Genomic DNA, 21273 nt, shown 5'->3' on the forward strand with positions numbered 1-21273 from the left:
TATGGTGCTTTATGGTTTTATAAGTGCTGTTTCATACATCATCTAATTTAATCTTTGTGACAATGCTTTGAGGTACATTCTATTATTACTAGTCTTGTATATCCAGATATTGGCATGGAGTTTCATACGGATTATGCAGTTTGCTTAGGGTTACAGTCAGCGAGTGACAAGAGTTTGTAACAATTTTCTGAGAACTTTAGTTTCTTGGGGTGCCTACCTGGCTCAGTGGGTAGAGCATGCAACTCTTGATCTTGGGGTTGTGAGTTTAAGCTCCATGATGGGTAAGGAGCCTATTTTTTAAAAAATAGATAAAGTATTAAAAAAAAATCTTTAGTTTCTCATCTTTTCTAAAAGAAGTTCCTGGTAGCTTTTATTAAAGACAGAAAAGAAAGTAAAGAACATTAAAAGGAAGGCCTACCCTCTCTTCCTCCTCCAATCTCTGACAGGTTGATTGCCCCTCCTATCTGTTCCCAGGGCTCCCTGGGCTTAACTCTCCAGAGTGATCACCACTCTCTTCTGCAACAGACTGTGGGCTCTTTGAGTGCAGAGCCTGTGTTTATAACCACTGCATACTCAGTAACCAGCACAGAAGGTGCTCAGTGAAGAGTTGCTGCATGAAAAAAGGGACACAGCAAGCCGCAGATAAGAGATTTCATCAATTTACTCCAATCCTAAGACTTGGAGAAAGGACATCAGTAAACATTAAACTTTAAAAAGCGGGGGAACAAAGCCAATGAATTCCCTTTTAAATCATTACCAGATTCAAGTAGAACTGCTCTAATTGAATGGGTAGGAGGTGGGTGTCATAGTCTATCCTGTCCTTCTTTTCTCCTCCTTAGGTAGGCCCCTGAGGCACCTCAGCAAACCATGGATTCCATCCATCATCCTTGAAAACAAGGATGCATGAGGAAGTCAGGTTGGTTTGCGCCATTGTTCTTTAGGGCCAGGTTCAGGATTAGAATTTGGTCCCCCATTCGTGTTCCCATTGTGTCTTCAATCACTAAGCCACATGTTACTCCCCTCGCAATTTTGAATGTCATCTGTAAGATGAGGTTGGACTACATTATTTTTCTCAAGTTGCTTTCCCTATTAAGATTCTGTGATTCTAAATCATGTCATGCCAATAATGGGCTTGCCTTATCCACTTCTGCCTATTTAAAGACACAGATTTTTATATGCACTCAATGATTAATGGCTTCTCATTAGATTTCTCTGCCACAAATTAAACACAAACACATAAACAGTCGCCAAAGGAAGCTTATTGAAGGGCACGGGTTTTATGAAGCACAGTGATGACATGAATCTTTTATAACTGTTTGCTGGTATAGAATCATAATTACAGCAATCAAGACAGATACACATCTTTTGTAAGGAAAAAAAAAGCAATTATAATTTAAAAGCACACAGCTCAAAGTTGCCATCACAAAAACGACTATTATAGCAACTATTTCGCATTTGGACATTTTTTTGGCAGGAGGTCTGGGCATTGTTTATTGTGAGTCAGAAACAGGCACTGAGAAAATATGCAAATTTTTTAAGCAAGAGAAAATGCAGCTTTGAGTTGAGAAAACAGGGTGAATGGTGGAAACTGTCTGGGCCTTGAACACAAATCAACCTTAGCTGCTGAAATCATTTTTGGTCATTGGATGCTGTTCTAGCAATCTGGGGTAAGGTCAGAATAAAGTTATTTTATGCTTTAAAACATACATTCAAGATTGGTGCTGTGCGCCTGAGTGAATATCTGTCTTCTGCTAATGCTGTGTTTATGGATTGATTCTGAGTAGAAAGACTAGGGAGGAAAGCCACCAGAATGCTCATGGATCCCATTTTTCTCGGCTGGGCAGGGAACTGCTGTCACCTGGTGACTTCTATTCACCTGTGGGTCACAGAAGAGGCAAAGGCAAGCCTCCTTCTTTGCCCAGCTGCTTCCCTTCACAAGATCACAGCTGCTGAAGTGAAATGAACTCAGGGTGACCAGTTCATTCCTGTCAACAGGCCTCAGCTGTGAAAAGGTGTTTCTATGAGAACGGCATAAATCCACTAAGTTCTTCCAAAAAAGAAGAAAAAAAAACCAACCAAAACTCTTAACATCAACAGGTGAAACTAGGGGAGATAATATGGCATTGGTGAAAAATACACTAAAACTGGGGTTGGGCTGTGAAACCTTGGGCAAATATTGTAGTCCTCCCCTCCACATGAAAGGCAAGAGGAGAGCTGGGTTTCAAACTTTTTTTTAACCCTTTGTTCAAGTAAAATCTCAACCATGAACCCAACAGCAATGTGGCACATCAAGAATAAGCCTAATGTGGGGTTGCCAGAGCCACTAGATTGGCGCTTCCTCTTGCTTTCCCTCCTCTTTCCTTGTGCCCACTGCCAGCATCTGGACCCTGAGTTGGTTCCCAGGGCAAGATGTGTAAACAACTAAATCAGGTGTTACTCAAATTCTAAGAATAACACTCTGATAAGCAGGCCTAAACTCTGAGGAAAAGACCAAAGGCATAAAGTAAGCTCTAAGAACCCAAGTTTTAGTAATGCCTCAGTTAATAAATTTTATAGAGGCTGACTTGATCTAGTAAATTCCACCATAGGTAAGATGTGTAGGTGTATGTGTTTCAGGTCTCAGGCTTAGGTCTAGGGGTTTTGGTGGTGATGAGATTGAACTGACTGAGGGACTGGTCACATTTTTTATGGCCTTGTGACCCAGCTAAGCCCCAGGACAGATGTGAGAAATAAAGGACAGCAAAATGAATGGTTTGCCCAAATCAACCAGGTGAATGTCAAAGTCAAGACCAGAACCCAGTGTTCACTCTTAGCTCTAAGCATTTCCAGAAAAGCATATTGTCCTGTTATACCAATTACATTCAGTGAAAGCCTTGTGTGATATGACTCACTAGTAAGACCAATGTTTTAAAATCCATTGTTATAAATCTGAGTTTTCCAGTATGGTAGCCACCAGAGACATATAGCTATTGAGCACTTGAATGAGGCTAGTGCAAACTGAGATGTGCTGCAAGGGTAAAGTACACATTTAGCTTTGAAAACTTGATCCAAAAAATGTTAAAAGTTCTCATTAATAAATATTTGTATTGATTTATGCTATAATAATATTTTAGGTATTGGGTTAAATAAAATATATTAAAATATATTAAAATCAATTTATCTGTTCTTTTTGCTTCTTTTAATATGACTAGTAGAACATTTTAAATTACATATGGGACTCACATTGTATTTCTACTGGACAGCACTGTTATAAAATGATTTTTTTTTATAGAGGAGTCCTTGCTGTTTATGGAGGAGTCCTTGGAATTGGCAGGGCTGGCTGGCAAAATCTCCTCTCTCCTCCCCATTTCCTCCCAATTTATTTAAATAGATTAACAGGGGCGCCTGGGTGGCTCAGTCAGTTGGGTGTCCTACTTCAGCTCAGGTCATGATCTCACAGTTCATGAGTTTGAGCCCTGCATCGGGCCCTGTGTTGACAGCTCAGAGCCTGGAGCCTGCTTCGGATTCTGTGTGTCCCTCTCTCTCTGCCCCTCTCCTGTCGTGCTCTGTCTCTCTCAAAAATAAATAAACATTAAAAAAAATTTAAATAGATTAACATAAGATGAGAATATTGGTTTCTGCACAAAGGTTTCATGCTAGTGGTAATACTACTACTAATAAAAACAGCTACCATTAGTTGAGTCTTTTCTATGTGCTGGGCACTGTGCCACATGCTTTACATTTGCCTCATTTGCTTGTCACAACCACTCTATTGTTACTAAGTGTTATTATTCCCACTTTAAAAATGAAGGAATCGAGGTTCAGAGAGAATTAGCAACCAGCCAAGGTCACAAGCTGGTTAAGTGGTTGGACTGGGATTCCACCCCAGGCCACTTGCATTCAAAGTTTAGGCACTTAAAGGCCACACAATTCTTGTTGCTGGAACTTACACTCCCAATGAAAATACTGCCCTCAGAATTCTACAAATTCCCCCCATGTTTAAAGGCGCTGGAAGGAAAGTGGAATATACAGAAAGGGGCAAAATGGCTGCAGTCCTCAAGGAGGTTACAACACAGTGGAGAAAATAAATGCACAATGAAATAGATGACAAAATAAAACCGGAAAAGATTAAAAATAAATTTCTGTAGACATGAGAAAGACTAATTCCAGTTGTGGGGAAAAAGAGTTTCATGGAAGAGACAGTATTTTACAAGGAACTCTAAAGATGAGGAAGTTTTTTTCCACAGTTAAGAATATCTTAGGAGAGTCATTCTAGATGGAGGAATGGAGGTGTCTAGGTGAAAGACATGGAGTGGTGTGGGGGGCATGAGCAAGGACCTTAGATGGGTGTTCCATGCATGGCTAACGGATGGAGAAAAGACCAAAGAGATATGGTATACCATGTTTTGGACAAGCAGAAAAGTGGGAAGAAAGTAGAAACAACGTGTATACCTTGTGTTCTTGACGATGCACTCAGAGCATGTCTTAGGTTGAGAAAGTCTTTAGGTGCAATGTTCAATATCAAAGGTAACTTTGTACTAATGCACTTTGCAGAATCCTAGTCTTTTTTTTTTTTCTTTCTAGAATCTGGCATAACAAGCAGTAACAGCACCAACAACAAAATCAGTCCCTAAAACCTTCCAAGAACTACGCAATCTTCATGAGCCAAAAAGAATATACCCAACCATAACAAGACCCTGTGGGAGTTACTCCCTGGTGGCCAACACTCTTCCATATTCCAGGATCTCCATCACCAGAAACAACGGCTTCTCACCCTCCACCCTCACCCCAATCCACATTCTTGTTAAAATCTTGGTTTTCTTCTATTCCATTAGAGGAAGGTCTGTCTCAGTGACAATAGATTCACCAAGAAATAGTAGTTGCTAACATTTACAAGGCAGACAGAAAAGATTAGAGGGGTGCCTGGGTGGTTCAAGCATCTGACTCTTGGTTTTGGCTCAGGTCAAGATCTCATGGTTTGTGAGTTCGAGCCCTGAGTCAGGCTCTGCACTGACAGCATGGAGCCTGCTTGGGATTCTCTCTCTTTCTGCCCCTCCCCCACTCACGCACATGTGCACATGCGTGCTCTCTCTCAAAAATAAATAAGCTTCAAAAAAAAGATTAGAAAAAAAGCAGCTTTCACCAGATGTAGAGAAAATGAATGATTTTATTAGGTAATCTGTTGGAATCCCTTTAAAGGTGTCTGCTATGTTTTTCCCATGTGATGTTTAAGACAGAACTCACTCCTCATGGCCTTGACATGGCAGTAGGTGGAGTCCTCCCTCCTCTAGTGCTGCTTATACTTGCATCTTTCCTCCACCAAATCCAACAGGACTCAGAATTTAGTTCCATTTTCAAATTCTTCCAGGACATTGGAGCCATGAACCCTCTTGTTCTAGAACAGTTTAGTGATTAAAATGTGGTCCCAGTCTAAGCCTAGTCTCATGGGTTAAAGTGTGTGGAGATGGGATTAAGGAAAGGAGGCGTGTTTACCCTAGGTTGACTACCCTTTGTACTTTTCACTATAATCTCATCACTATGGTCCAGCACTAGCAAATCTTACTCCTCCTGGGACTGGCCCTATTCCAGGAGGCAATCCTGTCAATCCTGGAGCTACCCCTCTGGCATTCCTTTTATCTACCAGGAATATCTGGTTTTCCCAACTTCTTTTTTTTAAAGAAGGTATGCCTGGTAATTAGAATTTTAACATAGCAATTTCATCATCAGATCTTTGAAATCTGCTTTTTTTTTTTTTTTTGAGAGAGAGAGAATGAGTGGGAGGGGCAGAGAGGGAGGGGGACAGAGGATCTGAAGCAGGCTCCAGGCTCCACACTGAGAGCTGAGAGCCTGATGCAGGGCTCAAATTCACACACTGTGAGATCACGACCTGAGCTGAAGTCAGAGGCTTAACCAACTGAGCCACCCAGGTGTCCTGCCCAATTCATTGCTTCCTTGCTGACCTTTTAGAGCTGTTTTCTTGGGTCTTCTTGATGAGATTTCAGGCTTTGAGATATTGGGCTTTATGAAAGAAGATCCTTCCTATAGACATGTCTTGAGTTGATGAGAGCTGCCTGGAGGTTTAAAAATGCACATTGACTGCATGATGTGATTTGTGTGGTTAGGGTGAGAAAGAGGAAAAGAACAAATGAGAGAATGGACAAGGGTACAGATAATCTTCAAAAGGAATGAGACAGGCTATGGCCAAAGCTGGGATTTTGATTCTCATTATAAAGGGAGTGTAGACTAGAGGAAGGCTCTCTTCTGATCTTTCTCTTGATGTTGACTTAACATTTTCGGATTCCTCAGCTCCACCAGCATGGGCCCTACAGATTTTTCCCTTATTCTAGTGCCCCTTCAGTCTTTATATTTAAAAAGTGTTTACTTATTTGTTTTGAGAGAGAAAGAGAGCAGGGGGAGGGGCAGAGAGAGAAAAGAGACAGAGAATTCTAAGCAGACTCTGCACTGAGGGCTTAACCAACTGAGCCACCAAGGTGCCCTTGACACATTTAAGTAAATGTTGACACATATAAGTAAATATTTTCCTTTAAAAATTTTTGAAGACTTGAGTCTTCAAAAATATCTTCTCTTCACAAAAGAGTAAAATATATAAAGTTGTTAGTGTTGCCTTTCTACACTGCTTCACACTCTCAATTTTCACTCCCATTTGTTCACTCTTCATGCAACAAATATTGAGTCCCTGCTCTGTGCCCAGCCCTGGAAAGTCATGAAAAAAAAGAGAGAAGGTTTTCACTCTCATGGAGCTTTACATTCCGGTTGGGAGGAGACAGACCCTATACAAATAAATGCTCGCTGCTTCTGGAAAGGGCTTTGGACCTCACTGTGAGTGGATAGGAAGGCATTTTAGGGCTTAGCCCCATGCAGAAGAGTGATGGCCTTTTAAAAGGCTAACACTGGTTGCTGCATGGAGAATGGTTAGCTGTATGGAGATTAGTTAGAAAGCTACTGGAATAGTCCAGTGAGAAATGATGGTGGCTTAGATTAAGGTCACTAACAGAGACGTGGTGAGAAGTGGCCCTTTTGGGGTTGTATTTTGAAAGAAAAACTGTCAGGATTTAATGATAATTTGGACAAAGGTATGAAAGAAAGAGAGTAGTGAAGGATGGAGGTAAGGTTTTAGGATTGAACAACCAGGTAAATCAAGTTTAATTGAAATGGAGTGGAGAGCCTAAGGTTCAGGTTAGGTGTAAGTGAATGAAGAGTCCTGTTTTGGATCCTCTCAGATCTCCAGATGGAGATGTCTAGGTGGCAATGGCATCCAAGAGAGTGAAAGCTAGAATTCCATTTGGAACTTGTCAGACACATGGAATTAAGAGCTGCAGTGCAGCATAAGCACACCCAGGGAGTGCGTGAGAGTATGTGAAGACAAGAAGATTCATAACTGAAATGGAATGGAATAACTAAAAATTAAATAGTTGAGGTTATTTTATTTAACATTATACATGCTAGTACACCTAACACTATTACAAAGGCTAGAGTTATATCTAAATGAATGTCTATTATGCTCCCTCATATTGTTAGCCAAATTTGTACAAGCATTTATTGGCTCAAAAAGGATGACACCAAGGTTTTTGGCCTGAGAAATTGGACGACTGTAGTTGTAACGTACTGATTGGGGGGAATGATCCAGAACAGATTTGTGTGGGGTGTGGTCAGGGCAAGATATCAAAACTTCAGATAATCAAATGGAGATGTTGAATGGGCTATTAGATAAAAAAGAAGGAATTCAGGGGAAAGGCCTGGTTTGAGATTAAATTTGGTGTTATCAACATCTAGATAGGGTCTGAAGCTATTTCAGCAGTAAAGGAATGGATGTTGTCTACGAGGGGGTGAGTGTAGCTAGAGAAAAGATAATCAAGGACTGTTCCTGTGGGCTCTCCAATGTCTAGAAATGGAAAATATATGGAGGAATTGGAAGAGAGACAGTAAGGTAAGGGAGGAGAAAGCAGAAGTATTATCTAATATACCAAATTACCTTAAATATTACAAGTACTTAACCCATCACATAGTCACAGGTTCTTTTAAAACTTAACACAAGTATAGAGTCCCATGGGTTCGATTTCCATTGTCTCTGAATTTAATTCTAAATCTCTCCAGGATTATAGACACTTGCCTTTGGAAATAATTATGTCATGCAAATAATTTTAAAGTTGCTTTCCCAAAGGACTATTTTGGAATTATGCTTGCTGTTATATGTTTCCAGCTAATTAGTGTTGCCCACCGACCAGAGATTTTGGCAGGGTATGATGTAGAAGCTGCAGACATCTATGCTCCTCACTTCAAAATTGTGTAGTTATTAGACCTGATGCTATATCTGTTTTACTGTTAGTAATGAAGCACAAATACATGCAATTGTATTTCAATATAATTGGCCCCCTTTGTAATTTTTTTGCTTTTTATTTTGTGTACTTACGTTTTTTTAAATTTTATTTTGAGAAGAGACTTTATGAGACCGCCAAAGGGGACAATGGTGCAGAAAAGTGGAGAATCTCTGGTGTCTGGATCTGTGTGGTGCATTCCTTGCATATACTTCCCACTTCTCAGCACCACACAACTCTTAAAGATGGTGTGATCATATGCTACTGGTTATTTTGGGGATTTGACCAATGACAGTATCTTCGTTCACAGTGTCTTTTCTCATCTGAGATTTTATTTTTATTTATTTTTCATTTTTGTGTCATATATATGGAGAGAATGCATGTGGGAGGGGTGGAGGGAGGGGCAGAGGGAGAAGGAGAGAGACAGAATCTTAAGCGGGCTCCACACTGAGCATGGAGCCCGATGGGGGGCTCGATCTCACAATTGTGAGATCATGACCTGACTGAAATCAAGAGTCCTTCACTTTAGGTAGTGAAGTCTGCTATTGTTACTTCTGTCTCCATGGCTTTTGAGGTTTTTCTAGATTTTGAGTATTTCTTGGAGACACTTTCCCCACTCCAAAGTTATAAAAGTATTGTACTCTCCAACATTTTCTTAAAAGATTATTTATTTATTTTGAAAGAGACTGAGAGAGCAAGCAAAGGATAGAGAGACAGGCAGAGAGAATCCCAAGCAAGCTCAGCACTGTCAATGCAGAGCCCAACGTGGGCTCGAACCTGAGCTGAGATCAATAGTCCAATGCTCCCTCAACTGACTGAGCCACCCAGGCGCCCCTTCTTCCAACATTTTTATAGGGTTTTGTTTTGTTTTTCATCTAGCACTTCAATCCAATTGGAATTCGTTTTTATGTCTGTTGTGATGTGTGAAACTGAATAAAGGGAAACCTCACTGAAAATGGAGTAGGGAGGTTGGAGGAGGGAACTCTCATGCCCTGCAACTTGTTGCCAATTGCAGACCCCAACAGGAAGAGGCCTACTTTCCTGCTCCAGCAGGAGGGAGAAAAAATTTCTCCTTGCCTGGTAACAAGTTCAGCCAATAAGAAAATACTACAACTTAGCCAACAAGAAACTGTCACCACCTGGACTATCTCTTTTTTTCCCAATGGACTTTCATCCAAAGCAGCCTCTCCCAATGTCCTCCTTTTCTCTCTAACATAACTTTCTTCTCTTTTGACCTCTAGACTCACATATGGTTTGCCATGGCCTATAAGTCTTGTATTGCAATTCCTTTGCTATGCCCAAATAAATCCATTTTGTTGGTAAAAATAACTGGCTGTTTTACTTTTAAGGTTGACAAATACAAGGATGTAACTTTTCAAAAAAAATTTTGACGTTTTTATTCATTTTTGAAAGACAGAGTGCGTGAGTGGGGGTAGGGCAGAGAGACAGAGGGAGACAGAGAATCTGAAGCAGGTTCCAAGCTCTGAGCTGTCAGTACAGAGCTTGATGCAGGGCTTGGTGCAAAGCTCAAACTCACAAACCACAAGATCAATGACCTGAGCCAAAGTCGGACGCTTAACTGACTGAGCCACCCAGGAGCCCCTATAAGGATCTAACTTTTTAATTTGTTCTCCTACAATGATAGCTAAATGTTTCAAAACCATTTATTGAATAGTCAATCTCTTTCTCATTTACCATTTTTTAGAAGCTTTACTGAGGTATAATTGATATACAATAAACTTATTAAAAATATACAATTGGATACATTTTGACATATGTGTATACCCATGAAACCATCACCACAATCAAGATAGTGAACTACTCTTATTTCTTAATATCTTCAATTTTATTTATTTATCTTTTGAGTAGTTAGCACATTCACATAGTTGAAAATTTAAAGACATAAAATGTTTTATTATAAAAAGTTTCATTACTCATACCTAATTCCAGCCTTAAGTGCTCATCTCCCTCTCTAGAGGCAATCAATGTCTTTGGTTTCTTTTGTATCCTTATAGAGATGTTTATTTATACCTATATTTATTATTTTTTTAATTTAACTTATTTTTTAAGTAAACTCTACCCCCAATGTGGAGCTTGAACTCACAACTCTGAGATCAAGAGTCCGCATGTTCTACCAACGGAGCCAGCCAGGCGCTCCGTCCGGTATGTTTATTATTAAATAGCGATTATACCTTAGTAAAGTTGCTGAAAATATGGTAAGTGAGGAAAAGATTTACTATTCAAAAATAGAAGTATTTATGCATATATAAGCAAATGTATGTATTGTACACACACACACAAAATAGTATATAATACACATTGTTTTTCATATTCCTATTTTTGCCTTACTAATATATTTTGGACATAATTCCATACCTATGTGTATTTATTTATTTTATATATCTGTTAATGTTTATTTATTTATTTTGAGAGACAGAGTAAGAGAAGGAGCACGTGCTCACACAGGGGAGGAGCAAAGATAGAGGGAGAGAGAGAATCCCAAGCAGCCTCCATGCTGTCAGTTCAGTGCCCAAGGTGGGGCTTGAACTCATAAACCATGAGATCATGACCTGAGCTGAAATCAAGAGTCAGACACATCAAGGACTGAGCCACCCAGGCGCCCTCTATACCTATATTTAAAAAAAAAAATTCTTCATTCTCTTTTGCTTCTTAGAATTCTATTGTATGGATATACTCAACAAATATTTATTGAAAACATGAAGTACTTTTCTAAGCTCTGATATATAGTGAAAAAACAAACAAAAATTCTTTCCCTCACAGAGGTTATATTCTAATGAGATCTATCATAATTTATACGAGTTTCTTGATAATGGACATTTAGATGGTTTTCAATCTTTTGCCACTATAAACAGTGCTGCAGTGAATACTGTATATGTGTCACCTTACGCATGTGCAATCAATTGGAAGAATACAATTCTAGAAGAGGAATTGCTGGATAAGAGCATATGTACATTGGTAATTGATATGATCACATTATTCTTAGTAGAAGATTATCAATTTACACTCCCAGTAATAATGTATTGATTGTGCTGGTTCCTCCATGTATTGTTCTATGTGGATTTTTATTTTCGGCAATTTAATAGGTAAAATAATGACAAGTCATTGTAGAGTTATTTACATGTTTCTTCTGATTAATGATACTGGGCATTTTCTCATATCTTTAAGAGCCATTTCTACTTTTCCTCTTCATCTATTGAGTTGTTAGTTTTTTCTCGCTGATTTATAGAATGCATATATTAGGACATTTTGGCTTTTCTTCTGCGATTTAACTGTCTAAAATTTTGACCAGTTTGTCATTTATCTTTTGATTAAGGCTATTATGGGTTTTGTTGTACATAAATTCTGATATTTATAAAATTGAAATGATCAATATTTCCTTTTATAATGTAGGGGAGATTTTTGTGGTACTTATAAAAGTTTTCCCGGGGCGCCTGGGTGGCTCAGTCGGTTGAGCGTCTCACTTCCACTGGGGTCATGATCTCGAGGTCTGTGAGTTCGAACCCCGCGTTGGGCCCTGTGCTGACCCCTTGGAGCCTGGAGCCTCCATTGGATTCCGTGTCTGCCCCTCTCTCTGCCCCTCCCCCGCTCATGCTCTGTCTCTCTGTCTCTCTCTCTCTGTCAAAAATAAATAAACATAAAAAAAAAATTTTAAAGTTTTCCCCACTGCAGGATTATAAAAAACTGCAATGATTTCTTCTTGGATTTTTATGATTTCATTCTTTGAATTTAAATATTTAATCTACCCGAAATTATCTTGCAATAAAGTAAGGATTCAACCTAATTTTTTTTTCCATTTGGTTGCCCCAACACTATTTATTAAATAATCTTTCTTTTCTCCATTGATTTAAAATGCTGTCTTTATAGCTATTAAATTTTCACATATATTTTTTGCCTTTTTACTCTGCTCCATTGATATGTCTGCATATCCAATGTGTCAATACCACAGTTTTAACTACTGTAGCTTTATAATATAAAGACCTTTTTATCCCACTGCTCTTGTTTTTCATGATTTTCTCAGCTATTCTTGCATGCTTGTTTCCATATATTCTTTAAAATTAGCTTACACATTCCAATATCTAATTATTTTGTTGGGATTTCTGAGGAGACCAACATATAGCATTTTCCCCCCTCTGTCCATGTTTTGAACAAATTGAGAAAAAATGTAAAGAGTTAGGCGTATGGGAAATAAAAGTATAACTTTTATTAGAGACCAAGGCTGAGTTGGATAGCTAAGAATACTTCCAAATAGGCTTGTGAACTGAAACTTAGAATTAGACAGATATGCCCCCCTCGAATCAGAGGTAACCTCTTAAGGTGGGAGCTGTCCCGGTAAGACTTTGGAACCAATGGTCTTGTAGTCTGTTCACGTCCCAAAAAAAAAACCAAAAAAAAACAAAAACAAAAGCAAAAGCAAAAAACCAAAAAAAAAAAAAAAAAAAAAGGAAGGAAAGAAGCAGCCAAGATTGATTTTATTCTTCTTAAACTTGTCAGAGGACAAGAAGGAGGAGTGACTAAGGGGTTGGAGCAAGACCTTAAAAGTTACCCCTCCATAGAAAAGGAAACTGAAGATTTCCTTTCTAACAATTTGATGCTGGTATGAGCAAATTATTATCCCACTTTTTAAGATGAAAGGCATAATAAGATGTTAAGAAGTCACACAGACATCTTTATCTTCTACCTCAGTTCATTCCATAGGCAAAACCCTTCTTGCCTTCGACAAATCCCCTACACTAATTATTTTGGAATATTCTCTCACCCCAACATAAATATGAGAGAAATTATAAAGATAAATTTCTCCATTGCTTTGGGTGTATTTTCCTTCATTGAAATGATTTAGAAATAATCTTTAATATAATCTCATGAATAATCCTTAATTCAAACTTCAATTGCTTCCAGTAGCAATTTCAACACTAACTTCAGCTTTTTCCAGGGGTACTTGTTTCAAGATAGCATCTTTCTTGGCAGCTATCCCACAGTTTGGGCTCTGTCTGACTCACCTCAAATTAACTAACCCCAAAGTGATGCCAACCTGCATGCATAGTTCCCTCTCCATCGTTCTTTTCTTTTTAAATTTTTTTGGGGATAGTTAATTTTATTTGTTCAAGGGCTCATATTGCAACCACTAAACCAAGCATGGCTTCAATGCTGTGAGCCCAGATTCACATATTTAGGAGGATAAAAGCAAACTGTGATCCATGTATATGGATGAAAAACTAAAAGCTCATGGTTAATCACATTGTAGTTTTAAATTTCTATGGCTTAGAAGCCAGAAGTCACAGGTCTTTTAGGTCTTTCTGGATGTCTCACAAAGTATTTGCACTTTTCTTGAGCTGAGCAACCTCATCATTTGTCAGCTTCTGCTTGATAACACTGGTTAATCCCCGAGCGTTCAGGATGCATGAAAGGCTCAGGAAGACTTTCTTCTCAGTGCCATCCATTCCCTTCACCATGGCTGACACTGGATGAATCCTGGATAGATTTTTCAACATGGATTCAGTGAGATCAGCCACACTTAATCCAATAGCCCAGCTGGTATATCCTTTTTAGCTTGATGACTTTGTAGGCACCATCTTAAGCACTTCCTTCCCCAATTTTCACTGTCATTGTCTGTTGCCATGTCTGGATTCAGTTCCTGGAGAGAAATGCCTGCCCCATTCACGCCACTCTGCACAGCCACACTTGAGTCACCATGTTCTCCCAAAATCCATCCATGGAGCTGCTGGGATGAATGCCAAGTTTTTCAGCCATAAGGTAGAGAAATCTAGCAGAATCCAGATTACATCTTTTCCAATCACATGGTGGTTGGGTAGTCCATTTAGCTTCCAGGTAACATATGTAAGAATATCTACTGGGTTGGAGACCACAGCTCTGATACAATCAGGCCTGCACTTGACTATCTGAGAAATAATGAATTTGAAGACGTTAACATTCCTCTGCTCCAGGTTGAGCCGGCTCTCTCCCTCCTGCTGGCGGACTCCTGCAGTTACCACCACAATCTTAGAATTGGCGGTCATGGAGTAATCTTTATCTGCCACAATTTTAGGTGTCTGAAGAAATAAGCTCCCATGTTGCAGATCCATCCTTTCTCCTTTGAGTTTATTTTCCAAAACATCCACAAGGGCAAGTTCATCAGCCAGAGACTTTCCCAGAATGCTGATGGCACATGCTATACCAACTTGTCCAACACCCACTATAGTGATCTTATTGTTTGGGACAGTTGCCTCTTCTGTGACTGGTGCAATCAGTTTTTTCTTAAGAGTTGCCATTGTGCCCAGAGAGAAACGGCTGTAAGAGTCGCATGAAGGAGACAATGTCAGCTGTGTTGTGACTCTCCATAGAGTGTTTTTCTTATTCTTGATGGTGTCTATGGGATTATTGCTGTGAACCCTAAAACTGGGAGAGGAAGACTGGCACCTCTTCTGGTTTGCTGAACTTGAAGTTGGAATTATCCAGGGCCATTCATCTACCCTACACCTGTTCTACAACCCCATGAGATCTGGCTGCACTAAAACTGACCTGCCTTTTGGATGGAACATGTCTCTTCAAGGATCACTGAGCTCCTCCTAATCCACATGTTCTTCTAGGTGGTAGATCCCCCTTAGCCCTCCAACTCTTGTGCCCCACCCTGAGACACATGATTCCGTGGAATTCCAGAGCAGGGGCTTTCTTCCCAAACATATGTTCTGAAACAAAATACTGCTTACTTTTAAATCGCTATGTTAATATGGTAGGTGCCCATAGGAAGAGAAAGAATCATCTTAAATGTACGTCATTACTGGAATCAGAAGAGTGAATTTATTTTTGAATGTGCTGCTGAAAAAGAATTCAGCTTTACTGCATAACCTCCTAAAGAACTAATGCAAGTCATGATTACAAAAATCTTTCATGGCCTTTGTGTGTGTGTGTGTGTGGTTTTCTTTCCTTGCCTTTCTTCTCTTTCCTTTTCTTTCTTTCTTTCTTTCTTTCTTTCTTTCTTTCTTTCTTTCTTTCTTTCTTTCTTCCTTTCATTTTAAAACTCATTCTCTATCTTTGTGCTACTGAGTTCAAGCACACTCCACTTAAGAGCTTGTTAATGTTCATCACAGTATCTGTGTTGAAGTTTGGGAGGTCCACGGAACTTAATTAGAAAGAAAGTTGGCTCTAATTTTGTCTTTTAGTACCATACCCCCACTTGAAAAAATAAAGACTGGCTGTTTGAAGACCCTTAAAAAACTATTCTTTAGTTTCCTCTTGATTTGTGTTTACTGCTCAAAGTTTTCCCAGGGGAGGGTGGGAGGCAACCATAGGACAGTTCAGGCGTTCTGTTCTACTCCTTTTCTATCGAAGGGCTCCAGATAACAGCCCCAAAGAAGGGAACACATCCAGGCCTCACAGCAGGATGTCAGTACTTTATAATAACCTCTCCCACAGCCTGAAGCTCCCAGCACTATTCACTTTGTACTAGTACCCTTGACCCAGCACAAAGGAAGACTTTGAAAGTCACTGGACCCCACATCCCTGCTGAGAACCCAGGACGCAGGATGCTACACAGCAGTCTTCAAAAAGCCCCCTAATTTTATTTCCATCTCTGATTTCTGGGCCAGAGTCTTCTGCTTGAACAAGGGGGAGAACAGCTGTGTAAATAAATACAGATAACTGCAATGAGCTGAATGCTTTCCCCCAACTGCCTGCTAAGCTCATATAGGCTCTCAGCTGATTGTGTAGATGGATAAAGACATGGGCCAATAGTGCTGCAATATATGATATTCTTCAGGGAGGAAAGTGGTATTAAGCACCCTGTATAAAATAGGGCTGCTGGGCTGCTGGGTAACCAGAAACAGTTAACTGAATCCTCTTACACTAGTTAGGAACCTTCAAAAAGCCTGTTTTCCTAACACCTATCAATCATCCGTCCAGCAAACATTTATCGAGTATCTACTACATACAAAGCATGCTTCTAAGTGTTTATGGGATCACTTGGAAAACCTCAGGGAGGTCTGTCTGTGCCTTTAGGCATGTGGATCAGAGCAAAGGGATAAGTAGTGATTGAAAGTACAGTTTCTGAAGTCAACTGTCTTCAGAATGAAGTCAACATTCCCTACTAGCTGTGTGGCCTAGGGCAAGTTGCAAACCCTTTCTGAACTTCAGTTTCTTCACCTCTAACATTTGTTTCCTCATGTGCTGCACAGAGTCTGCCACATAGCAAACTTCCAGTGTAAAGATCAGCTGCCTTATAGGGCATCGATTAAGCCGATGCAGAAAACAAAACCCACCCCAAATTCAGTAGCACAGCATGGTAGAGGTTATTTCTCTGTCCAGAGCTGGGAGGTGCAGGGCTGGAAGGGTATTTCTATCACTTTCAACATGTAGCTTCATCTCCAAGACCAAGATGGTTGCTCTGGCTCTTACCACATCCCTGCCAGCAAGAGAAGGAGAAGGTCAGAGGAGAGTATGCTTATTGCTTTTAAAGGAATAACCCAGAAGTGGCACATACTATTTTTTGTTACATTCCATTTGCCAGAACTTAGTCATGTGATTGTGTCAAGCTGCATTAGAAGGGTGGGAACTGTAGTGTCTAGCTGGCCATGTGTTTAGCTAAAACTCATAACTTCTGTTGTGTGAGATGGTGGGCCACAAACCATCCCAGCCACAGCTATCATTATGACCTACTCACAGGGCTCATGACAGTCACTGCTGGAGGAGCCTTGGAAGATCATGGGAGGTAGACTCCTGGACACAGGGGTAAGAAGAAGAAGAAGAAAAAAAACCATTCCAATGGAGGGATAGAGAGCTCAGAGACATCAAAGAGGGGATTTGTTTACAGTATATTGAGAAGTCTGGATTATCTGGGGTGTAGTGTGCAATAACAGAGCTGTGTGGGAAGCAAGGCCAGAGCATAGGTTAGCAGTAGCTCATGAAGGGCCTGAGACATTTGTACTGTATTTTTCCAGTCAGGGAAGAGATAGTACAGATTTCCTTAGTAAGGGAGGGAAAATTAGGCAATGTACTTTAAGAACGTATGTGACAGCAATGAATAGGCAGGAGGTGAATGACCAATTGGAGAAGTCATTTAAATAAACCAGGGATAAGATTTTGAGGGCCTGAACCGGGCTAAAGTGGTGGTGAGATTGCTAAAAGAGTCAGATGGGAGGCACCTTTGGAAATAGAATTGACAGGATATGGGAACCCACTGAATATGGGTGTGAAGAAAATGGGTCAAGAATGACCCCAAGTTCTCAGCCTTTGTTTTTGTCAGGACAGTGATGCCATTAAAAAGGACAGGGAAGGGGTGCCTTGGTGGCTCAGTCAATTGAGTGTCTGACTCTGGATTTCAGCTTAGGTCATGATCTCATGGTTCATAAGTTTGAGCCCCACATCCGGCTTTGTGCTGACTGTGCAGAGCCTGCTTGGGATTCTCTTTCTCCCCCTCTCTGTCCCTCCCCTCCTAAAAATAAATAAATAAACATTAAAAAAAAAAAAAGGACAGGAAAGCCAGGAAGAGGGGAGAGAAAAGCTAGGACAGGGTAATGTCTTATGAGCCAGTGAAGGAGAGAGAACATGGTACCCATATATTTAAATTTATTTTTTATTTTTTTGGATAATTCTTTAATGTCTGCTCACCTCCACTAGACTGTAAACTCATCTATAGCTGCATAACAAACCATCTCAAACTTTGTGGCATGAAACAAGCAAAAAAGGTCAATTATTACTATCTTTCATGGGTCTGAGGGTTGACTAGACTTAGCTAGGTGATTATCACTCAGGATCTCTCATTCAGTTAAAGCCAGACAAGGGGAGGAGGTGGAATCATCTCAAACACTCACATGTTTGGTATTAGATAGTGGCTATCACCAGAGACTTCAGCTGGGACTATTGGCCTGGGTTTCTTCACAGCACAGTGAATGGGGTCTAAGAACACATGTCCTAGAGAAAGCCAAGGAGAAGCTGTATTACTGTTTATCACTGAGTCACTCAGAACATTTCTACTGTATTCAGTTCATTAGAAGTGAGTTACTAAGGGGGCACCTGGGTGGCTCAGTCGATTGGGCGGCTGACTTCGGCTTAGGTCACGATCTCGCAGTCCATGATTTCGAGCCCCACATCAGGCTCTGTGCTAACAGCTCAGAGCCTAGAGCCTGCTTTGGATTCTGTGTCTCCCTCTCTCTCTGCCCCTCCCTCACTTGTGCTCTGTCTCGCTCTCTGAAAAATAAATAAATGTTAAAAAAATTTTTTAAAAAAGAAGTGAGTTACTAAGGCTAATCATATTTCAGGGCTTGATGGGAGGAATGTGCAAAAATTTGTGGACATGTTTTAAGCTACCACATTCTGTGAGGACAGGGCCTTAATCCTGCCATTTTTTAAACCACTGTATCACTAATGCTTAGGAAAAAGTAGTGTGTGGTGTGGTCAGTGAAAGTTTGTTGAACAAGTGAATGAAGAGAAAAATCAACATGTTTCAGTACCACAGATTATTCATGATAAAGACTAGGGAATATTGACTTTTATTGTTTGTTACTAGCTGGCCACCTGTATGGCCACCATGTCTATGTGGGCAACTCAATTTTCAGCGGCCGTTACTAACACTACTGGGGGAGTGAGGACATTACAATCCCCTTCTTATAGGGCTATTGGCTCCTGAGTATGGCACAAGTGGATCTGAGAGCTGTTAAAAGATAAACTGAGGCATATTAATAATTTTAAGAGTTTATCTTAAAACTCTGCAAAAATCTGCTTGAATGGGCAACATCCAATCTGGCAGATAGAAAGGAGTTCCAAGGAGCTGTACAAAATGAAAGACTTTTAAGGGCAGAAGGGAGCAGGAAGAAAGAAGTTATATGAAGCACAAAAGCGGGTTGTTTATTGCAAAGTGACTTTCCTTTAGGGTTCAGCAGGGTGCCTTCAGGCAGATTACCTACCTGGTGGCTCATCAGGTGATTCCTGACTGACTGAGTTAAGATTCTACTTCTCAGAGAGCTCAAACTGTAATTCTCAGTTTGGTGACATGAGGCTTAGTGTAAGCTACTCCAGTCTGGTTTCTAAGTCAGACCCGGTCTCACCCTAAACCCGCTGTGGTTCCTAAGTTGGACTCCGCTTGACCCAGACCCGTTTCTAAGTCGGATCCAGTCTGACTCCTGCCAGTTTCCCACCTAGCCCACCTCCAGAGGTAGTGAGAAAGCAGCCAACCCAAGGGGCTCCACCGGTACCTAGGTTTGGTTGCTCTGCTGCTCCAGGGGACCATTAGGGTCTCCTCGGTTCCCTCTTCTGATACCAAAACTGTTAGAAGATAAACTGAGGCATATTAAAAATTTTAAGAGGTTGAGCAAAAATTGATTTGAATTGGGCAGCATCCAATCCAGCAGATAGAAAGGAACTTCAAGGAGCAGTACAAAATGAAAAACTCTTATAGGCAGAAGGGAGCAGGAACAAGGGAGTTACCGGAGGCAAAAAGCGGGTTGGTTATTGCAAAGTTATTTTCCTTTAGGGAACAGCAGGGTTCTGTCAGGCAGATTACCTAACTGGTGCTGATCAGGTGATTCCTGATTGAGTTAAATTGCATTCTGGGAGAGCCCAAGCTGTAATCAAGTTAAGTCTCAGTTTGGTGACATGGGGCTTAGCATAAGCTATTCCACTTTGGGCCTATTGTCTTGTTTTTAACAGAGACAATACCTGAACCAAATGCCTACATCCTGCAAGGAACTATTTTCTGCTTTTACCCAAACATAAAAGGTGAGTGTAACAGTTTTTTTTTTTTTTCCTGATGCATAACAAATTACCACAAATTTAGTGGCTTAAAACAACACTCATTTGTTAGCTCATAGTTCTATAGTCAAGAAGTCTTGGGTGCTCTGCTTAGGGTCTTGTAAATCTCAAATCAAGGTGTTGGTCAGACTTCATTCTCATCTAGAGCTTAGGGTCCTCCTTCAAACTCATGTGGTCATGGAAAAATCCATCTCCTTGTGGTTGTAATATTGTGGTCTGTTTCCTTGCTGGCCGTCAGCTAAGGGTCACTTTCAGAGATGAGACTGCATTTCTTGCCATGTAACCCCCTCCATCTTCAAAGCCAGCAATGGAGAATTTCTCTCTCATTGAATCCCTCTCTTAGGCTTCAAATCTCTCTCACATTCTGTCTCTGATCTCTAGATCCAGATTTAAAGGGCTAGTGTAATTAGGTCAGGCTCACCTGGATAATCTCCCATTTTAAGGTCAATTGATTTGGGGACTTCATTACATCTGAAATTAATATTCGAATAACTAGGAGTTCACAGTATTAGTGTCTGAATAACTGGGAGGTATGTGTACAGCAGGGGCTAGGAATCTTGGAGGCTATTTTAGAAGTCTGCTAACACAATGGGAAATTCCCCAAATATAGGAAGGTATACAGACAGTTCCAGTATTGGAAATAAAAAATGATGCAAATGTTTACCACAGGAAGAAAGAGGACAAATGAAGATATAGGAAAACTGAAAGGTAAGCATCTGAGATTGAAGTTATGAATTCTACTGAGGAACTACAAATGGACAAAGGAGTGAGGAGCAGTGTTGAAAGCCTGGCTGAAGTTGGCTGGGTGCAGAAAACGGCAATCGAGGCCCTTGATGTTCTTAATTAGTTTCTTAAGCAATCAGCTGCAGCAATGAGTATAAAAAGATGAAGCTGGAGAAATTGAATGGCGATGTTTGCATAGTATGAGGATTGGCAAGGCGAACGGCATTGATCATGGAAGTGAAGGATCAAGGTAGGAGCACTGTTCCAGGAAAAGAAGCTGGAGGTCTGAATTCTCCTTATCTGTAAGGTGTGGGTTGTGCAGTGGATAACGTCCAACCGTCGGTACTGTAGCATCTGGATTCTATGTTGTGGCCACAGGGTCCTGCTGAGTGAGAGAGAAGGCAAGGAAATAATGCTAGTACAGATGAAGAATAGAGATTAGAAATCATGATGAGGACGAAGATTAGGTGCGTTC

The 21273-nt window shown here is 40.4% G+C and overlaps 1 pseudogene; it reads right to left on the minus strand.

The window, feature by feature from the left end:
- Positions 1-13562: 13562 nt before the first annotated feature.
- Positions 13563-14647, minus strand: LOC122478695 (annotated as a pseudogene).
- Between the last annotated feature and the right edge of the window lie 6626 nt (positions 14648-21273).

The sequence above is a fragment of the Prionailurus bengalensis genome, chromosome A1 (assembly GCF_016509475.1).
Source record: "Prionailurus bengalensis isolate Pbe53 chromosome A1, Fcat_Pben_1.1_paternal_pri, whole genome shotgun sequence".
Lineage (NCBI taxonomy): Eukaryota > Metazoa > Chordata > Mammalia > Carnivora > Felidae > Prionailurus > Prionailurus bengalensis.